Source organism: Ambystoma mexicanum, chromosome 9 (assembly GCF_040938575.1).
Source record: "Ambystoma mexicanum isolate Mex_15411 chromosome 9, UKY_AmexF1_1, whole genome shotgun sequence".
NCBI lineage: Eukaryota > Metazoa > Chordata > Amphibia > Caudata > Ambystomatidae > Ambystoma > Ambystoma mexicanum.
In genome coordinates, this window is record NC_090931.1 from 235885831 (window position 1) to 235905343 (window position 19513).

Here is a 19513-nt window from a genome sequence, read left to right on the forward strand (position 1 = left end):
CTGCAGCCGTGGGGGCATCCCCGCCGCCTTGCTCCACAGCGCCGTCTCCGCCCTCTTCTTCACTAGCCGCTGCGTAGAGGGAGACAAAGAACACAAGCATCAGGACACTGTACAATGGTCCCCTAGACAGGAAGCAATAGCAGATGAGCACCACTGTCAAAGTACACTTCCATCATGTCCCTCCACAACACATGGGTCAGTCCAGGCAAAACACACACAGTAACAGGCATGGTGCATGCCATGGACATTTCCATGCATGTCCAATGGACTCTTGAAACATTCAATGATATGTAACTCACATGCATCATGGCTCATGCCTATCACATGCACACACTTCACCTCAGTCACATCCATCTGGCCCCAAACACACCAAACACAGCGGATACAAGGGTAATTTGGCTGCTTCACTGAATCTGTGCATTGTCACACACATGTGTCATGCATCCATGGCATGCACAAGTCACAGACACGCAGGTCAGGCACACAGACATGGCTACCATATATGTACCTGGCATCAGCACCCATCCCTCACCCCCACCCATGTCCAGGTACAGAGACTGGCATGCTCTCATGTTCAAAATCTGCATAGGGCTCCCCATGCGGCATTTGAACACATGCAACAACCATGTGGGTCACACATCACTGGTCGCACATGCATTACCATGATGTCCCTGCACACATACATGCATACATGGCCTATGGCACACATACAGGCAAGTATCATAGAACCAGCACACCGCAACATGCCCTGTCTCACACAGTAATGCTTGGACACTTACCGCTCAACTCCAGACGGGCCTCAGTCTCAAGGATCTGGGCGTGGAGCGCTGGGCGTACGCGTTCCAGGACCCTCATCTGGATGGAACTCATGCGGCCCCGGCCCCCCTCCACGAGGCGCCGGGCCTTCACAAGGGTCCTGGACCTCAAGTCCTCCCAGCGCTTCTTGATCTTCAGGACGTCGCGGGTTGCCACCCCCTCCGCGTTGATGGCAACCACACAGTCGGCCCAGATCCTCTGCCGTCCTTCCTTGCTGGCGCGGGACGATCCAAAGAGGGCATCATACTGCCCCAGGACATGCTCCACCAGGACACCAACTTCGGTGGCAGTGAAGCTGGTGCCCCTCTGCCCCTCTGGCCTGGGGTTGCCACTGGTGCCAGATGTGGAAGTGCCCGACATGGCAACCCCAGAGGCAGGTGTGGGTGGGCAACTGGGTCCTGGGGCTGGGCTGTGGAGCGATGTAATCCCAGTCGGGAGTCTTCAGTTCCAGCAGGGGTGGACACAGCAACTGGACCCCTGCAGATGGCTGATGTGCAGGCACCAAATGGCAGGGCACGGAGGCAGCAGGCAGGCAGGCAGGCAGCAGCAGATGGCACGTGGGAGGCTGCTCGGGGCACTGGGGGGCAGTAACTCGGCCTTCTGGGCAGGAGCGTGGTCTTCCGTGTGTTTTCGCGTGGCCAGCTTGATACGGAGTGATTTGGCACGTGAAAATCCTGCACGTCAGCGTGAAATCCGAGGAAAGGCCCTTAGCGTGTAAGCGCGTCAGCACGCATACGCGATTCTATTGGACCAGAGTCCCTCAGCGCGTAAGCGCGTCTGTGACATGACCCGCACGGGTGTTCCCCAGTCAGCACGTGATGACGGGGCACACGTGGAAATACTGCACGTCAGAGTGTCATCGCGTGTAATTGGACAAAAGTGCGCGTACACGTGATTGGCCTATGTACGTGTATTTAATGGGTGCGCGGGCACTTACACACGCAAGTACGTCAGCGAACCTGTATCCCGTGGTGCGTGTGAATTTCCACACGCTATTGGACTGGGAACAGGATTCCAGGGGTGCGCGGGTCACACGCTGTATCCCGTGGTGCGTGTGAATTTCCACACGCTATTGGACTGGGAACTGGATTCCAGGGGTGCACGGGTCACACGCTGTATCCCGTGGTGCGTGTGAATTTCCACACGCTATTGGACTGGGAACTGGATTCCAGGGGTGCGCGGGTCACACGCTCGCCTAGAACACGCGCAAAGCATAAATTTGCGGACTTTAACAATAACAAGCTCAGACGCAAGGATGAACATACCGTTCCTAGCAGCAGTGGCAGTGGGCTACCAAAGGAGGAGGAGGAGGATAGTCAGGGCCAGAATATTCACACCCAGAACCAGCCTTTTCGGGATGCCTGATCACCAGGTGTATGGGAGGTACAGGTTTCCACCACACATTATACTGGACCTGGTGAGTGAGTGGGAGGATGACCTCACATCACCCACCCTGTGCTCCCAAGCACTCAGCCCCCTGGAGAAGGTCCTCAATGTACTGCACTTCTTAGCCACTGGATCATTTCAGCGGACAAGTGCCATAGTGGGTGGGGTGTCACAGGCCACCCAGTCACGCTGCCTACACCAGGTCTTGAACATCATCACTGCACGCCCATCAGTCCGCAGGCACATATACCTGCCCAGAACACCTGCAGAAAGGCATGCTGCCGCCCTGGATTTTTACGCTGTGGCACGATTCCCCAAAGTGCTAGGTGCCATCGACTGCACCCATGTGGCTCTACGTCCCCCCAGGGCATCTGAGCACATCTATAGGAACCGCAAGCACTGGCATTCCATCAACGTGCAGGTAGCATGTAATGCCAAGGGAATCATCACCTCAGTATATGCCAACTATCCCGGCTCCACCCACGACAGCTTCATTTACCGAATGTCCACCCTAAGCCGGGACCTAGAAGCTGGGCGGCATGGCGATACATGGCTGCTTGGTGAGTATGTATGCCACTGCACATGCATGCATGTTGGATACTGAGCAAGGTCACAACCCCACCAATTATACCAATCACCACCTCCACAGGGGACAGTGCCTACCCTCTCAGCCCCCACATGATGATGCCAATTCGGAACCCCACCACGCCACCCCAGGTAAGATATAACACAGCCCACATTACAACCAGGGGCATAGTGGAGCGCACATTCGGAGTGCTAAAGTCACGCTTTCGCTCCCTTGACCGTTCTGGCGGGCAGCTGTTATACGCTCCCCCAGTAGTGTGCAGGATCATAGTGGCAGCATGTGTCCTGCACAACGTTGCAACACGCCGGGGCCTGGCCGTGGACATGGTGGTGGCCCCACATCCCCAACCACATGCACAGCCGCTGCGCATGGGAGGGGAAAGGGCACGGGGGGAGGCAGCCCGTACACAGCTAGTGGCTAATTACTTCACATAGAAATCACACCCCTGTGGAGTGCACACTGCCCTGGCACATTCCATCTGACAATCAATGATGACTCAACCTGGCACTGATCCTGAATGTCTGGAGAATGAACCGTGAATACCATATCAGCCTGAGATTGTTCACCTGGAAGTGTCACAATGTGTGCATCCCTACCCACACAGACACCACCAATGCAGTTTTGTGAAGTTACACATTGAAGCAGCTAAAATGAATACCCACTTGCAAAATGCAACAAGAGGACAGTGCCATGTCAGCCAACCCAACCCCAGCACCGCCACACGACACACCGTGCCATGTCATGCTAATTGCAGGTAAACAAAGTAATCCCCACAACATGACATCAGTCTCACTATGTACAGTGTCCCTATTAGAAACCTGCAACACCTGAAATGCTCACAGCAATGCCGGACCAACAACATACTTGAGCACGTACTACCATTAACATGACATCACAAATGTTACATATTAGTAGTCTCACCACCTGGAAATGCCTGCACTCCCACCACTACCAACTGTGCAGTGTTGGCGCCATGTAGAGTTGTAGGTGCACTGCTGCCAACATGGACCCCATCTCCAGACTAGAGGTCCTTGTGTAGACATGAGGAAGGGACCTGCAAATTGGGAGGTAGACACAGAAGAAGAGTTACACATCAATGCAACATGCAGTGTACAACACAACAGCAATATGCACTAGGAATGTATACACAGTATTGACTACAGACTGCCCACACAGCTCATGGGAGTCCAACGTCACTGTGTAATTCACTGTCACTTGGGCACACCCTTTGCAAGCCCATGGAAACGGGAAGCAGGAGGGGTGTGTGTGACTCAAACCCAAGCATCTGAACCAAATACATTACAAGCCTGCATGTGCCCAGCCACAATGCAGCGTATGCCCACAGGAACCACGGAAGCCAACAAATCGTCCCAAAAAAATTGGGAATAAAAGAAATCAAAATAAAAATAAAAATAAGAAACAATCAAAAATGGCCATTGATGGGCCCGGGGGGGTTGGGGAGGCCACCCAGGAGGTCCGAGGACAGGATGCACACCAGAACCCACCTGCGTGGATCCTGGGAAGATAAAACACCTCCATGGGCTCATGGCCCACACGGCTACCCTATTGTGGGAGTATCACTGCTGTCGCTATTATCACCCTGTGCAGCTGCATCCGGAGGTGGTTGCACTATGGGAGGCAGCCCACGCAAGGCCCTAGTCTGCTCCTCCATGGCTGCAAGCATGCGGGTGTGGTAGGTCTGGTTCTGGAGGATGAGTGTGCGGAGGTCCCCATGCAACAACTCACGGGATGCCCGGACCTCCGCCCTCGTTGCCTGCATCTCAGCTGAGAGCGTACGGGTGAGACGCTCCAGCTGCTGTTCTGTCCTTTGGTGTGTTGAAGCCTCGAGCTCAACAAGAGTCGTCCTGAGGTGAAGGAGCTCCTGCCTCAGGGCTTCCCTGTGGCCCTGGGACTCAATGGAGATGGCCTCCTGCAGAGTCGCCAGTGCCGCCCGCCTGTCCCTGTTGGACCCCAACATGCCCTCCCTGTGTGACTGGCAGATGGAGTCGGTTGCCTGCTCTAGTCGCTCCATCAGCCTTTCTGGGGGGACAATGGAAGTGGCCACCCTATCCATGGCCTGAGCCATCATCTCGGATGATGCAGCCTGTTGGGTTGCCATACCGTAAATGGATTGCTCCCATGCAGTATTGCCGGGTGGCGTACGGCCACCACGTCGGCGGGCACCACACCTGTCTGGGGCAAGGCGAACTGCGCCTTGCTGTGCCGGCACTGCCTGAGGCTGCAGGACTGCATTCCCCCTCTGATCTGCTGGCCCAGGAACAGGATCAGATGTCGCGGAATGTGACCCTGCATCCGTAACCACCGAAGGCGTAGCTGCCAACACTGACATCCCCATGGAGGGTTCTGACCCTGGTGCAGGTGGGTGAGACAGAACAGAATCCCTCCCTGGAACACTCACTTGCGACGGCACGTAGGTCTCATCCGAATCAACACCTGAGTACAGCTCGGGGGAGGTGCAGCCAGAGACACCCCTTGAGAGCACGACCTGCAGCACTTGTGGGTTCTCCCCCACCACCACACCACGTCCCTCACTGGTGGTTGGTCGGCCCTCGGACCCCTCCTGGGTCTGCACCATCTCCACAACCCCAGCAGTATCAGGTGCGTCTTCCCCTGCAAAGACATGAAAACAAAGAAATGGAAACAGGCATTAGCACCATGGCACACAATGAGGGCTGAGAAGCAAGAGAACCAGTACTTGATTGACACATGTCCCACATGACTAAAACCCTCCCATGCATGCACCCTCACTGCGTATGAAGTGCAGGCAAATGGCACACACTGATGACACCAAGATGGAAGATGAACACATTTTCTGCATGCTGCCTGGCAGTGGCATCACACATTGGCCTGTGATTGCCAGGTGAAACACACATGCCATCACACAGATGGCATGTACCATTGCTATTGAGTGAAGATGGAGAGGAGGGCAGCACCTATTCATTCAGTCCAGTTCCCGCATGTAATCGCTTTTCTAATTCTAACAGGTCAGATTTTTCACCTGGAGCTGCCAGTCTGAAATGGTCCAATTGCACAGGGACATGTGTGTACAAATGATATCCAGGTAACAAAGTCACTCCACTTTACCATACCCATGTCAGACATGTGACTAGTGGACAGCGACATGCCTAGTGAAAGTGGTGGAATGCAAACAAACTGACTGAATGAACAGTGAAAAATAAGCAAATATGTTGTGGCAAGGTGACACTTCAAGGGCAACTGGCGTGCAGTTGGGCTAGATGTCTACTGTTGGCAGAAGGGATACTGCTATGGCCAAATGCAGCTGGGCAGGAAGGATTGCATGAAGCACATGGCTGACCCATACGACTCAGGCGCACACACTCTCACCTGGCACACAAACAGAAGCCCTCACACACACACCATGCACATGGATGACACACACATGCATGTGCACTCACCGGACAATGCCTCGTAATCAGCAGATCTCCCACGCCTTGGATCTGTTCCTCTGTGACGTAGGTCCCAGCGACTGACTCATGTGGAGTGAGTTCCATGTCTACTACTGGAGACCCACCTCCAGTCACTAGAGTTGCGGCATGACTTGAGGCCAGCTTACTCTTTGCCCTGCGCTTTAGGTCATTCCAGCGCTTATAGCAATCATTGGCTGTGCGCCTCACGATTCCAAGGGCACTTACGATGTCCGCAACGGTCTGCCAGTGTGCCTGGCGTTGTGCAGGTGTGGTCTTGGATCCTGCAACAATGACCATCTCGTTGTCATGTCCGGACACATACTCGACAAGTGCATTCCGTTCGTCATCCGTGAAGCTGGGCTTCCTGGATGGGCCGGACTGTGTAGCCGTGTCTGGGGCATCAGCCAGTGCCGGACGAGCACTCTTCCTCTTCCGCTTGGAAGGTGGTGGTGATCCTGAGTGTCCTGCGCCGCTCTGGACACTAGGGGCAGGAGCCCTGGTGGACTCTGTATCAGGAGTGTGGGATTGCACACTCAGCATGGGAGTTGGTGCAGGCATTGGCTCTAGTGTGATGGTGTCAAGGGGAATGTCAGCAGCATGGACTAGGACCGACACTGTCCTGGCTGGGTGTGTGAGGGCTGGGGTGGATGGAGCCGCAGCTGCCCCTGCAGCCTCTCCTCCCTGCCTCCTTGGTGCAGCAGATGACCTTGCTGGCCCAGATGCACGTGGCATGGTGACATCAACGTGCACCAGCGCACGTGTCATAGGCCTGCTGACCTGGAAGTCAGCCATGGAGTCAGCCAGATCTGGTGCCACAATGGGCTGGTCCAACAAGGGCTGAGCATGGATGGTGTCAGCCACATCAGCCTCAACGGGAGGGGGGGGGGGGGATTATGGGTGCCCTTGACTGGTCCTCCACACATGGGGGGACAGGCTCACCCTGCAAGTAACGACCACGTCCCCTACCGGATCCACCACGGCCACCACTTGTGGCTCTTCCACCTTTGCCACCCTTACGGAATCCTCGCCTCCCAGCCATGGCACTGATGTAAATGTGCGTATGGGAGTGGCTGGAAACTATTGTCCTGGGCAATAGGGGGTCAAAGGGGTTGGGTACCAGATGGTAATTGTACCCTAGTGCTCTTGCAAGGCTGATTGTAACCCCTGGGGAAAACTGACGGGTCACGCTACGCACAGGAGCCCCAAAAAAGGGAGATGACGTGCACGCAACCCCTCCTAGACCACGTGTGCAGAAAGAAAAACCTGCACTACGCTGTGGCACCCAGTAACACAAGAATGAACGTATGCGTGTCACACGCAGCCTAGAATGACCTCTGAAGGGGTAGGCTACACACGGGGCAAGCACAGATGTTAGATACGTGCGTGACTCACCGTCTGCCTGGTAAACGAGCGTGTAAAAGGAGCACGTTTGGTTGGCAACACCCCCGCCAAAAGAAGATTTGTACGCTGTCTGAGGAGACAGGACAACAGTAGAAGGGAACACTGTTTGAGGGAACAGGCCCAGGTAAACCAGTAAAAGCGAAAGAAGAGAAAAAGCTGTCAGAGGTAACAGGGAATACGAACTTGAAACGCCGTGAAGTAAATCGCGTGTGAAACGACAAGAAGTACAGAATTCACCCACTCGCTCTCCACGAAAAGCACGTACAAGGAAGTGGTGTTCTACGCGTACCTTTTATACAGGCCCACACGTCCAGCGTCACTTACGCGGCGTGTACGCGCTAGGGCCATTTCCACCAATTACACGCTTTGTCACTTCTGCGTGTAGGGACATTTCCTCCAATTACACGCTTTGTCACTTCTGCGTGTAGGGCCATTTCCACCAATTACATGCTTTGTCACTTCTGCGTGTAGGGCCATTTCCACCAATTACACGCTTTGTCACTTCTGCGTGTAGGGCCATTTCCACCAATCACACGCGATGAGACTCTGACGTGCAGTCTTTCCACGTGTGCTCTGTCATCACGTGCTGTGTGGGAAACACCCGTGCGGGTCACGTCACAGACGCGCTTACGCGCTGAGGGCCTTTGGTCCAATAGAATCGCGTATGCGTGCTGACGCGCTTACGCGCTAAGGGCCTTTCCTCGATTTTCACGCTGACGTGCAGGATTTTCACGTGCCAAATCACTCCGTACCAAGCTGGCCACGCGTAAGCACACGGAAGACCACGCTCCTGCCCAGAAGGCTGAACTACTGCCCCCCAGAGCCCCGAGCACGCTCCCACCTACCATCTGCTGCTGCCTGACTGCCTGCTGCCCACGTGCACTGCCATTTGCTGCCTGCACATCAGCCAGGGGTGCTGTTGCTGTGACCACCCCTGCTGGAACCGAAGACTCCCGACTGGAATTCCATCGCTCCACAGCCCAGCCCCAGGACCCAGTTGCCCACCCACTCCTGCCTCTGGGGTTGTCATGTCGGGGCAAACACCATCTGTGACCAGTGACAACCCCCGGCCAGAGAGGCAGAGGGGCACCAGCTTCAGTGCCACCGAAGTTGGTGTCCTGGTGGAGCAAGTCCTGGGGCAGTATGAGGCCCTCTTCGGAAGTTCCCGCGCCGACAAGGAAGGACGGACTCGGATCTGGACTGACATCGTGACTGCCATCAACGCGGAGGGGGTGGCAGTCCGGGACTTACAACATGTCAGGAAGCGCTGGGAGGACTTCAGGTCCAGGACCCTGAACAAGGCCCGGTGCCTCTTGAAGGCAGCGGATGCCAAGGGGCGCCGGGGCCACTTGTCGGAAGAACAGATGGGGGTCCTGGAACGCATATCCCCAGCGCTCCACGTCCAGGTCCTGGAGAAGCAGACCCGTCTGGAGTCGAGCGGTGAGTGTACATGCATCCTGATTGTGAGCAGTGCGTGTGGTGATTATTCGGTATTGTGCAGGTTGCACATCTGTTTGTATGGGGTCGAGTATGGGTGGGGGTGTACATGGCCGTGGGGCTGACACATGCGAGGGCTGTAATGTGGGAGACATGGATGGTGCTTGTGTGTTTAGGCTTGCATGGCAAATGCAGTTGTGCGTGCACACATGTTTGTATGTATGTGTATGTAAGTAGACATGTCCGTGATGTCACGCATGTATGTTGTTTTGGGCTGCATGTATGAGCACTGTGTACATGTGCATGTGTGTGTATTTGACAAGGGTGCAACAGTGATGCAACATGGATGCATGTGACTGCGGTATGTGTAAGCCTGATTGGCAGATGTGACATGGATGCCCGTCTGAACAGTGCGACACTTGGCAGAGGTGTACACATGCATGCAAGTGTGGTGGTGTGTGTACATGTGTGGTGCACTTCCTGTGTTGCATGTGATGTCTGGGTCACCTTTGGCTGCTCATGCTGTTGTATGTGTATGGATGGTGGTGGCAGTTGCGATATGGCTGTGGTATGGCTCATGTGTGCGAGTTGCAATGACATGTGTGTTGGGGATTGTGATGACATGTCTGAGGTTTGCCAATGCCACTCATGTGCAACTGTCATGTGTATATGTGTCCATTGTACAGTGCCCTGATGCCTGTGTTTTGTTTCTCCCTGTCTGCAGCGTCAACTGATGAAGAGGGCGGAGAAGGTGCTGTGGAGCACAGCGGCGGGGATCCGACCGCCAGCCGGAGACGCAAGGCCCGGCTCCCCTCCCGTGTTGTCATCTCGTCGGGGAGTGAGGAGTCCGGTGCCGCGTCCCAGGCCGCAGCTGCCGGGGGGAGGTCCAAGAGACGGAGGTTGGAGTTGGACTCCTCGGCAGCAGAAGGGGCAGCTGGGACCCCACAGGGCCCAACAGGGGAAGATGGCACGGAGTCATCCAGGTTGGTGGGGGGTCTGGTGGAGGAGGAGGCCGTGCAAGCACCAGAGACGGGGTCTGGAGGTGGGGATCCCACTGGTGCTAGTGGTGCAGTCCAGGACCAGGGACAGGAGGCAGCACAGGCCGCCGCGGAGGTGCCTGTGTGCAATCCTGTCCCCGATCCTGTCCCTGCATCATCTTGCACCAGCAGGGATGCCTACGTCCAGACCCGTTTCCAGGCAGGGGATGAGCTGACGTCAACTGGCCTTCCTCTGCCTGCGGACGTGGCTATCCAGGTCCGGGTTGAGCCTGTCCTGGCTGGTGTGCGTTGCGTCAACGGGCCATGCGAGGTGACCTGCAGTCTTTTCATGGAGAGACTGCACGTCATCTCGAATGGCTCGTTGACCACGTCAGCCTGCTGGGACAGGTCACCCAGACCGGATTCCTCCGTCTGATGGGGCTTGTTCCGACCCCCTCCTCAACTGGACCCCCTACGCGCCAGTCGTCCTCTGTGCCATCTTCCCACCCATCAGTCACCTGGGTGCCCTGTGGAGCTGCCTCTGACAGTGCGGCCAGGCTGGTGGAGGAGGCATCCCTGCCACAGTCGGGAGTCGGACGTCCAGCAGGGGTGGCCACATCAACAACTGCACCCCAGCCGGCGGAGGATGTGCAGGCAGCAGGAGGCAGTGCACGGGCAGAGGCAGAGCAGCAGCAGCAACATGGTGGGAGCCATGAAGGCTCGGGGCCTTCGACATCAGAGGGGCAGGCATCGGCCGGAGGGCAGGAGGACCCAGGACAGAGAGTGTCTTCCGTGTGGCAGCGGTTGGGCCACGCCATAGGTGCGGAGCGGCGGCGGGCGGAAGAGGCGCGGCTCACAATGGTCAGGGCGGAGAACTCCATGCGGAGGGCCCTGAGGCAGGCCGAGTGCCTCGAGGCAATCCGCAGGGGGTTGGAGGAGGACACGGCGTCGTCCCTGCGGACCCTCGGGGCCAAGGAACTGGACCGCCTCCGGGACATCGAACAGGAGTTCGATGATGCCCTGGCCCGGAACACCACGGAGTGAGCCGCTGGACTTGCCCGCCGCCTTTGTATATAGTTCTTTAGTTTTAGGTTTCCTTTGTTTTTTCTTATGATTTGGAGTCGACGGACACTGCTCCACTTTTTGTATATAGTTGATATTTAGGTAGGTTTTTTAGGAGGTTTCCTTAGTTCAGTTGTGATGATCGACCCTTGTTATTTTTGTACATAGTTCTTTGTTGCATGGAGAGTTTTTACATTTCACTTTGGACAAAATTTTTTGGATTTGATTTTCTACTTTTGTGTTTTTATGCGGACATGCAGCTTATTTTTTCACATTTACATTGTAGTTATTTTTCTTTCTTTACCATTCGTATTTTTGTCCAATACATTTTTTTTCCATTGTTCACTGTGTGGTTTCATCTCATTGGTTTCATGCATGTCATGTTGTGTGTTTTCCCATTCAATTTGAAAATATGTGTGTGACGGACATGGGTTCATTTGCTTCATGAACATTGGGGGTGTAACATGTGTTTTCATTTCCATGTGGGTGAATGGGTTACTTGGTAGGGCTTTTTGGCTGTGGAGGCTGACCATTACGCACATGATTGGGGATTGTGAGGACCTGGTGGGGGCTGCACATGGTGGCAGGGGGGTGGGGGTGGTGGGAGACATGAGTGGGGGCCTGGTGGGGGCTGCCCATGGTGGCAGGGGGGGTGGGGGTGGTGGGAGACATGAGTGGGGGCCTGGTGGAGGGTGCCCCTGCACTGCTGGGGGGTGGGGGTGGTGGGAGACATGAGTGAGGGCCTGGTGGAGGGTGACCCTGCACTGCTGGTGGGTGGGGGTGCAGGGGGACATGAGCAGGTGTGCAGGGTAGTCCCCTGTTTTGTGGGCTGCCTGCAGGGGCCGTGGAGGGTGTACAGGGAACACCTGTGAGGACCCACCCAGCCTAATTGCGTGTGATAATTCCTGCACACCCCTGTAATACACGTACCTGGCTAAATCGCATGTGAGAATTCCCGCGCACCCCTGTAATACACGTACCCAGCCGAATCGCGTGTAGAACTTCCCGTGTACCCCTGTAATACACGTACCCAGCCAAATCGCGTGTGATAATTCCCACGTACCCCTGTAATACACGTACCCTGGCCAATCGCGTGTAGAACTTCCCACGCACCCCTGTAATACACGTACCAAGCCAAATCGCGTCTGATCATTACCACGCACCCCTGTAATACACGTACCAAGCCAAATCGCGTCTGATCATTACCACGCACCCCTGTAATATACGTACCTGGCCAAATCGCATGTGAGAATTCCCGCGCACCCCTGTAATACACGTACCCAGCCAAATCGCGTGTAGAACTTCCCGTGTACCCCTGTAATACACGTACCCAGCCAAATCGCGTGTGATAATTCCCACGTACCCCTGTAATACACGTACCCTGGCCAATCGCGTGTAGAACTTCCCACGCACCCCTGTAATACACGTACCAAGCCAAATCGCGTCTGATAATTCCCGCGCACCCCTGTAATACACGTACCTGGCCAAATCGCATGTGAGAATTCCCGCGCACCCCTGTAATACACGTACCCAGCCGATTCGCGTGTAGAACTTCCCGTGTACCCCTGTAATACACATACCCAGCCAAATCGCGTGTGATAATTCCCACGTACCCCTGTAATACACGTACCCTGGCTAATCGCGTGTATAACTTCACGCGTACCCCTGTATTACACGTGCCCTGGCTAATCGCATGTAAGACTTCCCGCGTACCCCTGTAATACACGTTCCCTGGACAATCGCGTGTTGAACTTCCCGCGTACCCCTGTAATACACGTTCCCTGGACAATCGCGTGTTGAACTTCCCGCGTACCCCTGTAATACACGTTCCCTGGACTATCGCGTGTTGAACTTCCCGCGCACCCCTGAAATACACGTACCCTGGCACCCTGGCTAATCGCGTGTATAACTTCACGCGTACCCCTGATATGCACGTTACCCGCTTTGCGTTCCTTGTTTGGCAGCCCTGTAAACTGGTCCAGGGTTAGCGCAGCCCTTTGCGATGATTTAGCGATTTTGATGGCTTTTCCTTGCGCGAGGGCGTTCTTGGGGGCGTTACTGGCGCTGCTGCAGGGTCGCTGCGATACTCTGTGCCACGGCTGGTTTGGGAGCCTAAAATCCATGAATACGCTGTGCGCGGAAATCGGTTTTAGCGCACGTGCCTGGCGCAGACAATCGCACGCGGACACTCTGCGCCAGCCGCTTGCGACACTTTTCTGCGAAATTCTATGAATTACCCTGTACATCGTTTGATAGGTCAGGTTCTGTCTTGGGAGCTACACTTTGGAATTGTCCAGGATCATCATCTTTTCAGAAAGAAAGTCGGAACCCTTCTTTTTGATAACTAGCCTCTCTTATAGTCTCGTCTTTCTCCTAATACTCCGATTGTGTTGCCATTTGAGCGCTTAGAAACCTCTTTGGGTCGACGTGCCTCTAAATATCGCGGAACAGGGAGCCTAATCTCCTCGGAGTGCAGTGAGTCCGGGGAGAATTCCTGACAGTGGGGAACACAAATGCTGGGCCTTGAAGCTGAACAGCGCACACAACACGGGCAGCGGAAACATTGAAGTTTAGTGCCTGTCTCGCTGCACCATGAAGGGTAAAGGTGGTCTTCACTCCACAACACCAGACAAGTAGCGCCCTGTCCTCTACCTCTAATAACTGATGCCCTTCGGTCCTCATGACACCCAGATGGACATGGCAGCAGGTGACCTGTGGCGCTCGTTATTTGCATAATAAGTGGCATTAGGACATTACAGAATGCTCAGCATTTGCAACAGTTACACGTTGCAGATGTGCATTAACTTAACATGTTTTGCAGAAGAGCATTGCAAATAATCAGGACTGCTTTGGCTCATCGCCCATGGAAGGCTGAGCTGCGCTGCAATTGCAGTGTCTCTAAGGGGTCAGTTGGCCATTGGATTGGAGAACCCAGGAAAAACGTGTGCATTGCAGGTTTGTGGTAGAGGATGCTATGCCAGCAAGGCCCGACAAGGCATGAGAAAACCCAAGGCACAAGGTGTCCTCCTGCCTCTTGCCTCTGCAGACAGGTCACATGTTTCATCTCTCTGCTCTGATACTTTGGACGCCGTGTGCAACAAAAAGTAAATGACAAATAAGGGCTGGCTGCCTGGGGATGCCACTCATTACCTTAAGTGAAGTGCTAGGGTTTGCAGCTTCATTCACTATAAAACATGTCGTCACATGCATTTGTATTAACACGGATGTTTTTTTTTTCTATTGTTGCATTTATGGTTTGCAGGAAACCTTACACAACATAGTAAAACAAGAAGATGCAAAACTCACTTTTCATAAAAAGAGAAAAGAAACATTAAAAAAGAAGAAAAAATAAATAAAACCCATCCCATTGCATCAAAAATAAAACAGAGCCACACATTACTTGTTCCATTCTTTACATCCTGTTCTTTTGTTAGAAAATGAAAAAAAAATGTTCATGCACAAAATAAGAGATACGTTTGTGCCCCACATGAGCCGACACCAAAGCATATTCCTAAACACCCCAGTGGAGCCAACACCTAGGTCTTTGAAGCATAACATACGCTTGTTTTCGTTTGGGCCTGATCACGACTTTGGCGGTAACCCTTAAATCCGGCAGTAGCGCTAATACCGCCGGATTTAAGGGTCCGCCAAATCAGGACTTCGGCGGATTTCGCCCCAGCTCTTAGCTGGGAGGAAATCCGCTGAAAATTTGCGCTATTATCGCCGGCGGGAAATCCGCCGGCGGTAAGAGCGCGAATTTTCCCCATTGGGCCAAATGGGGAATGGGGCATTCCCGAATGGGCTCAATGGGGAATTACTTTACTGCCGAACTCGTGATCCGGCGCTATTAGCGCCGGGGAGTTCGGCAGTAGGGCTATTACTGCCGGCGGTAATACCCAAGTCGTGATCAGGCCCCATACCGTCACCAGGTTTCGTATGTTTCCTTCGCACTGCAAAATCTACAATCTACACATGCATTTATGTGACGTCCCTAAGGCCGATCCAATATTCTTAAGAAAGTCGCCCTTTAGTCTGGCCTGTTGTCATTGGACTATATGTCCGAGGCGAATCGCTAGCTGCAGTTTCAGCAATGCAGACCTCAAGTTTCGAAACACATCAAAATACTTTCATGTCAATCTTTTATAAACAACCTATTCAAATGAGTTAATTATATTCACATAAAAAATGTATTTGTACAAAAATGTATACATTCTGTATTACAAAACTACATGCAACTGTATGTGTATTTTTCACAAAGCCAAGCATTCCTTATCAGAATGTCCTTCTTCTCCTCTAGTAAAATACACAGCAGTCACACACATCTTCCACCCAAACGCTGACACACCACACAAGTGAACAGCTCCTATCCCAACCCTTCCAAGGCTGTGTCCAGGAGGTGGGGATGGAAGTGATTAAAGCAGGGTCAGAAAAATGGATATACGCGATTTATTTCGAACATATTTAACATAATGGAGAAATGACCGAATGTATTTAACCTAACAACGAAAATCACTTTTGACTTTTTCTACTTTTTTTTTATAATGCAGGGGACGCCCTCCAGACCCCCCCCTTATCCCTCCCTACCCTAACTTATATCCTTACCCGACACCCCACCTACTAAACACTATACATATACCACATTACCTACCATTTTCGGTCAAATAAATTCGGTCACTTCTAGTCAGGTGAAATTGTATTCGTTGAAATCTACGGCAAAGCAGAAAAATAACCTTCCCTCTTCAACTTCGGCCCCTCTCAACAGAAAGCCATGATACTTCCATTACTAAATAAACACATCAAAATATGAATATGATTCGAAGTTTTTAAAAGTTCCTTCAGGTTGGACAAAGATATAGGGGGTTGTCTGTCGGATTTGCAGTTTGCGAGCCATGCCAATGGGGCCTTGCAGATAGGGCTGCAGTGCCCGCGGCATGCCAGCTAATAACATCCAATGTGCATTGCTTCTACTGCACATAGGACTGTGCACAGGGAAGGCCTTAGGCCGGGCCCAGCAAGCATTGCAGAGACAGAGGAGGTGCTGCCCGAGGTCTGACACGTGGACACTGCAAGCAGGAGCAATGTGCCTGGGGCATGGTCCATATCCATGCCAGGGATATAGTACTTGCTGGATGAAGCTACAGGCCTCGCACAAAGTGGACACAGCAGGTACGGCCACACTGCGCTTTCCTGGCATGACCATAGGCCCTACCCTGGAGGCACTTGCAAATAGCATCACTGTGCCCGGGTCTTACTCATAAGCCAGGACCTGCAAACACTGCAGATAGGGTCACTGGGCCCGAGGCATAGTCGGAGGTCACATGGACAAAAGCCACGCCAAGCTGCCACTGCATGAAAGGTTAGACGGCTGAGACAACAAAGCATATGTACGTAATCCCAATAAAGACCTACTGAAAAGACAAATACTGTGACATGTTTAACCATAATACACACAATTTACAAAGGATTTTCTTTTTTTTTTTAGTTTTTATTTTAAATGCTTTGGTTTGCATTCAAACCTCTCATCTTATTGCCTTCTGCTCTGGTTGTTAATCAGCTGAGCTATGCTGAATGTTTTATCCAATGACGTTGGCTCTCATTTGTCCTCTGAGGTTTGCTTTGGTTTTACTTTCTTTATCTTATTGTTTCTTTAGTCTGTTTGTCTTAAATTCATTATGTTGTTCCAGAATGAAATTAGGGCAAAGATCAGTTGTTTTTCATTTCCTGCTATCATTGTTGCCCAACGGTCTTCCGGGTAGAGTACCTTTGTCGTTTTCATGAACCGTTCTCTCGATAGTTGCCTTTTTTCATCAAGAGCAGGGTGAATCATGATTATGTGATGTAGTGCCTCTATAGTCTTCTTGTCTTTGCAGAATCGACAATATTTTTTTCCTTTGGGGATTTGCTTCTTCGCTGCCATTATTTCACGTGTTGGGAGGATGTTTAGGCGCAGTCTCATGAATGTGTGTGTCTCTTATTTTTGAGGAGGGGCACATTGTCAGGTACGCGGTAATTGATTAACTCTTCTGGAATCAAGTGCACATTGTATATGGTGTCGGTACTTGAATTTGTCTTGTGTTGTCTTCATCCAGCCATTCTCCCTGATTTTGGTCTTTGTTTTTTGAGGTCTTTCTAACAGTATTTCCAGAGATATGTCTTGTTCTATTCTTTTGTCTTCTATAGCTCTTTTCCATATTGCAAGGGTGTGTTCTGCATTGGTGTTTTTGTCGGATCTGAGTATTTCGAGCGGTGGTGCATAGCTTTGACTCATGATTTTCCTGTATAGGTCGAGTTGTTTCCATAGTACGATGGATTCAAGTGATTACAAGGCAAGTTCTGCTTGTATACGTGGTGCAGGCAGGGACATTGGTAGGTTTAGCACTTTCTTCCAGAATTTTCCCTCTAATTGAGTCCAGATGGATTTGTCGATGTTTATCATCGCCTCTGCTCCGTAAATTAGCACTGTTGTTATGTTTTGCTTGTAGAAGGTAACTACTGGCGTTAAGGAGAATTTTCCATATCTTCTGTGTATTATGTTGGCCTGTCTCGCAAGTGATGCAGTCTTGTCATTGAGTAACTGCATCCATTCTTCTTCAGTTGGGGATTGTGATATGCATACTCCGAGATATTTTATTGTCTTTACAAGCTCCACTCTGTCTTTTCCTATGCAGGTTTTTCTAAGCACTATGCTTTCAACAATCCCATGTTTTGCTGGTTCTATTTATGTGATGTCTTGTAACACACACCTCATGCAAGCAGCACGCTTCAGAGCGCTGGCGTTGCTCAAGTGAGTTGACTGAGTGAAAATGCCAATGGCTGTAAAGGAAAGTAAAGAGCAGCCAGGACAGCATCGGCAGTGAATCAGAATGCAGTCTGTACACCTCTACTCTTGCCTTCTACTCATCCTCTACTGAAAAGCTCATCTCCTGCTTTGGGCTCTCGTACCACCTTTTAACTGAAAATACCCAGATCATCATCTTGTTCTCCCACCTCCCGCCCTCATGTTCCATCTTGAGTCTCTAACTATGACCATACTGATACTTCGCTGTGACCTACCTCCACAATAAACAGAATGCTGCTATGCATTATTTGCACAAAAAGTGTTCTTTCTCTCCCTCTCGCTCTCTTCCCTATTTTGCAATGGATGTACACAGTTCTAACCACCCCATTTCTTAAAAAAAAGACATTATTATTTCCCTGACTGCTCTCTGATAGCAGTGTTTTCCTCACATATACCTGTGTTATCAATGTGTAGCTGGTTTATTTGCAATTTCTATTTTTGGACTAGGTATATATTTTGGTTGTACGTTTATATGGGGTGAACATATAAAAGGGGGGTATAGAAATGTAAACATTACTAACAGTTCTATAAATTATGCCAATGCTGCCACATATGCCAATGTTGTCAATACCACCAATGGTGCAAATGTATCCCTATTACACAAAGTAACGGAAATGAGCGAGCGCGGCAATGGTCTGCAATACAAAGACTAATCCAACTGCTAAGGATACATCTGTCACCCAGCAGCCTATGGGAACGTTTGCTAATTTACTTATGTTATCATTATTTCTTGATTTGTTTTCCGGCATACTGCACATTTTAGTTTCTCTCCTATTGTTCCACGTGGTATTGTTTAAAAACGTGTTAAAAGATAAGTTAGAAGAGCAAAGTACGATGAGTACCGTGAGCTCGGTTTAGATACAATAAAAGATGTGCACCATTCATCCCCACGGGGCTCCCTGCACTCACTATCGCCGTAAGGCGAAGCTCGCCCGATACCCAGTAGTAAAGGTGGCAGAAAACCTGTGGCCATACCAACATGTGGAACTGAGTGGGGACTATGTTGATTGGTTGCTGCCTGGAGCCATCAATGGATGACCCTTGGATTTGTCGCTGATAATATGCTTAGCTCTTTATTAAGGTCTCTTACGTCAAGCTTGGAACTTACCCATTAACTACCTTGTTGTGGACAAATTTGACATCTGCGTACAGGCTCTGGGGAGGGTTGGAAGGGGGGGGTATGTTATTTGTTGGTTGTTGTGGTTAATACAAAATGCCAATAAAGAAAGTTTTTTTTAAAAAAAAGATGTGCACCATTCAGAATTAAACAAGAGTTGGTACGCAGACATGAGCTTGGTGGGGAAAAAGAGGGTTAATGGGAGCTGTTATGTCTATTCCTTGATACCACACAAGTCGGGAGCCCCCAAGGTATTAATTCCACAAGGAACTCTGATTTTGGAGGCTCAAAGTTTAGTTCATCTGATGTTCTGCAGATTACAAAGCACTTTCCAGGCACGAAGTGTGCAACTTGAGATAATGGACCCCGATCAACTACAATGTGCCCAAAACCCCAAAAGTGTGCAATGTTTGCAAAGACTGTATCTGAAGCAGGAAGGCTTGC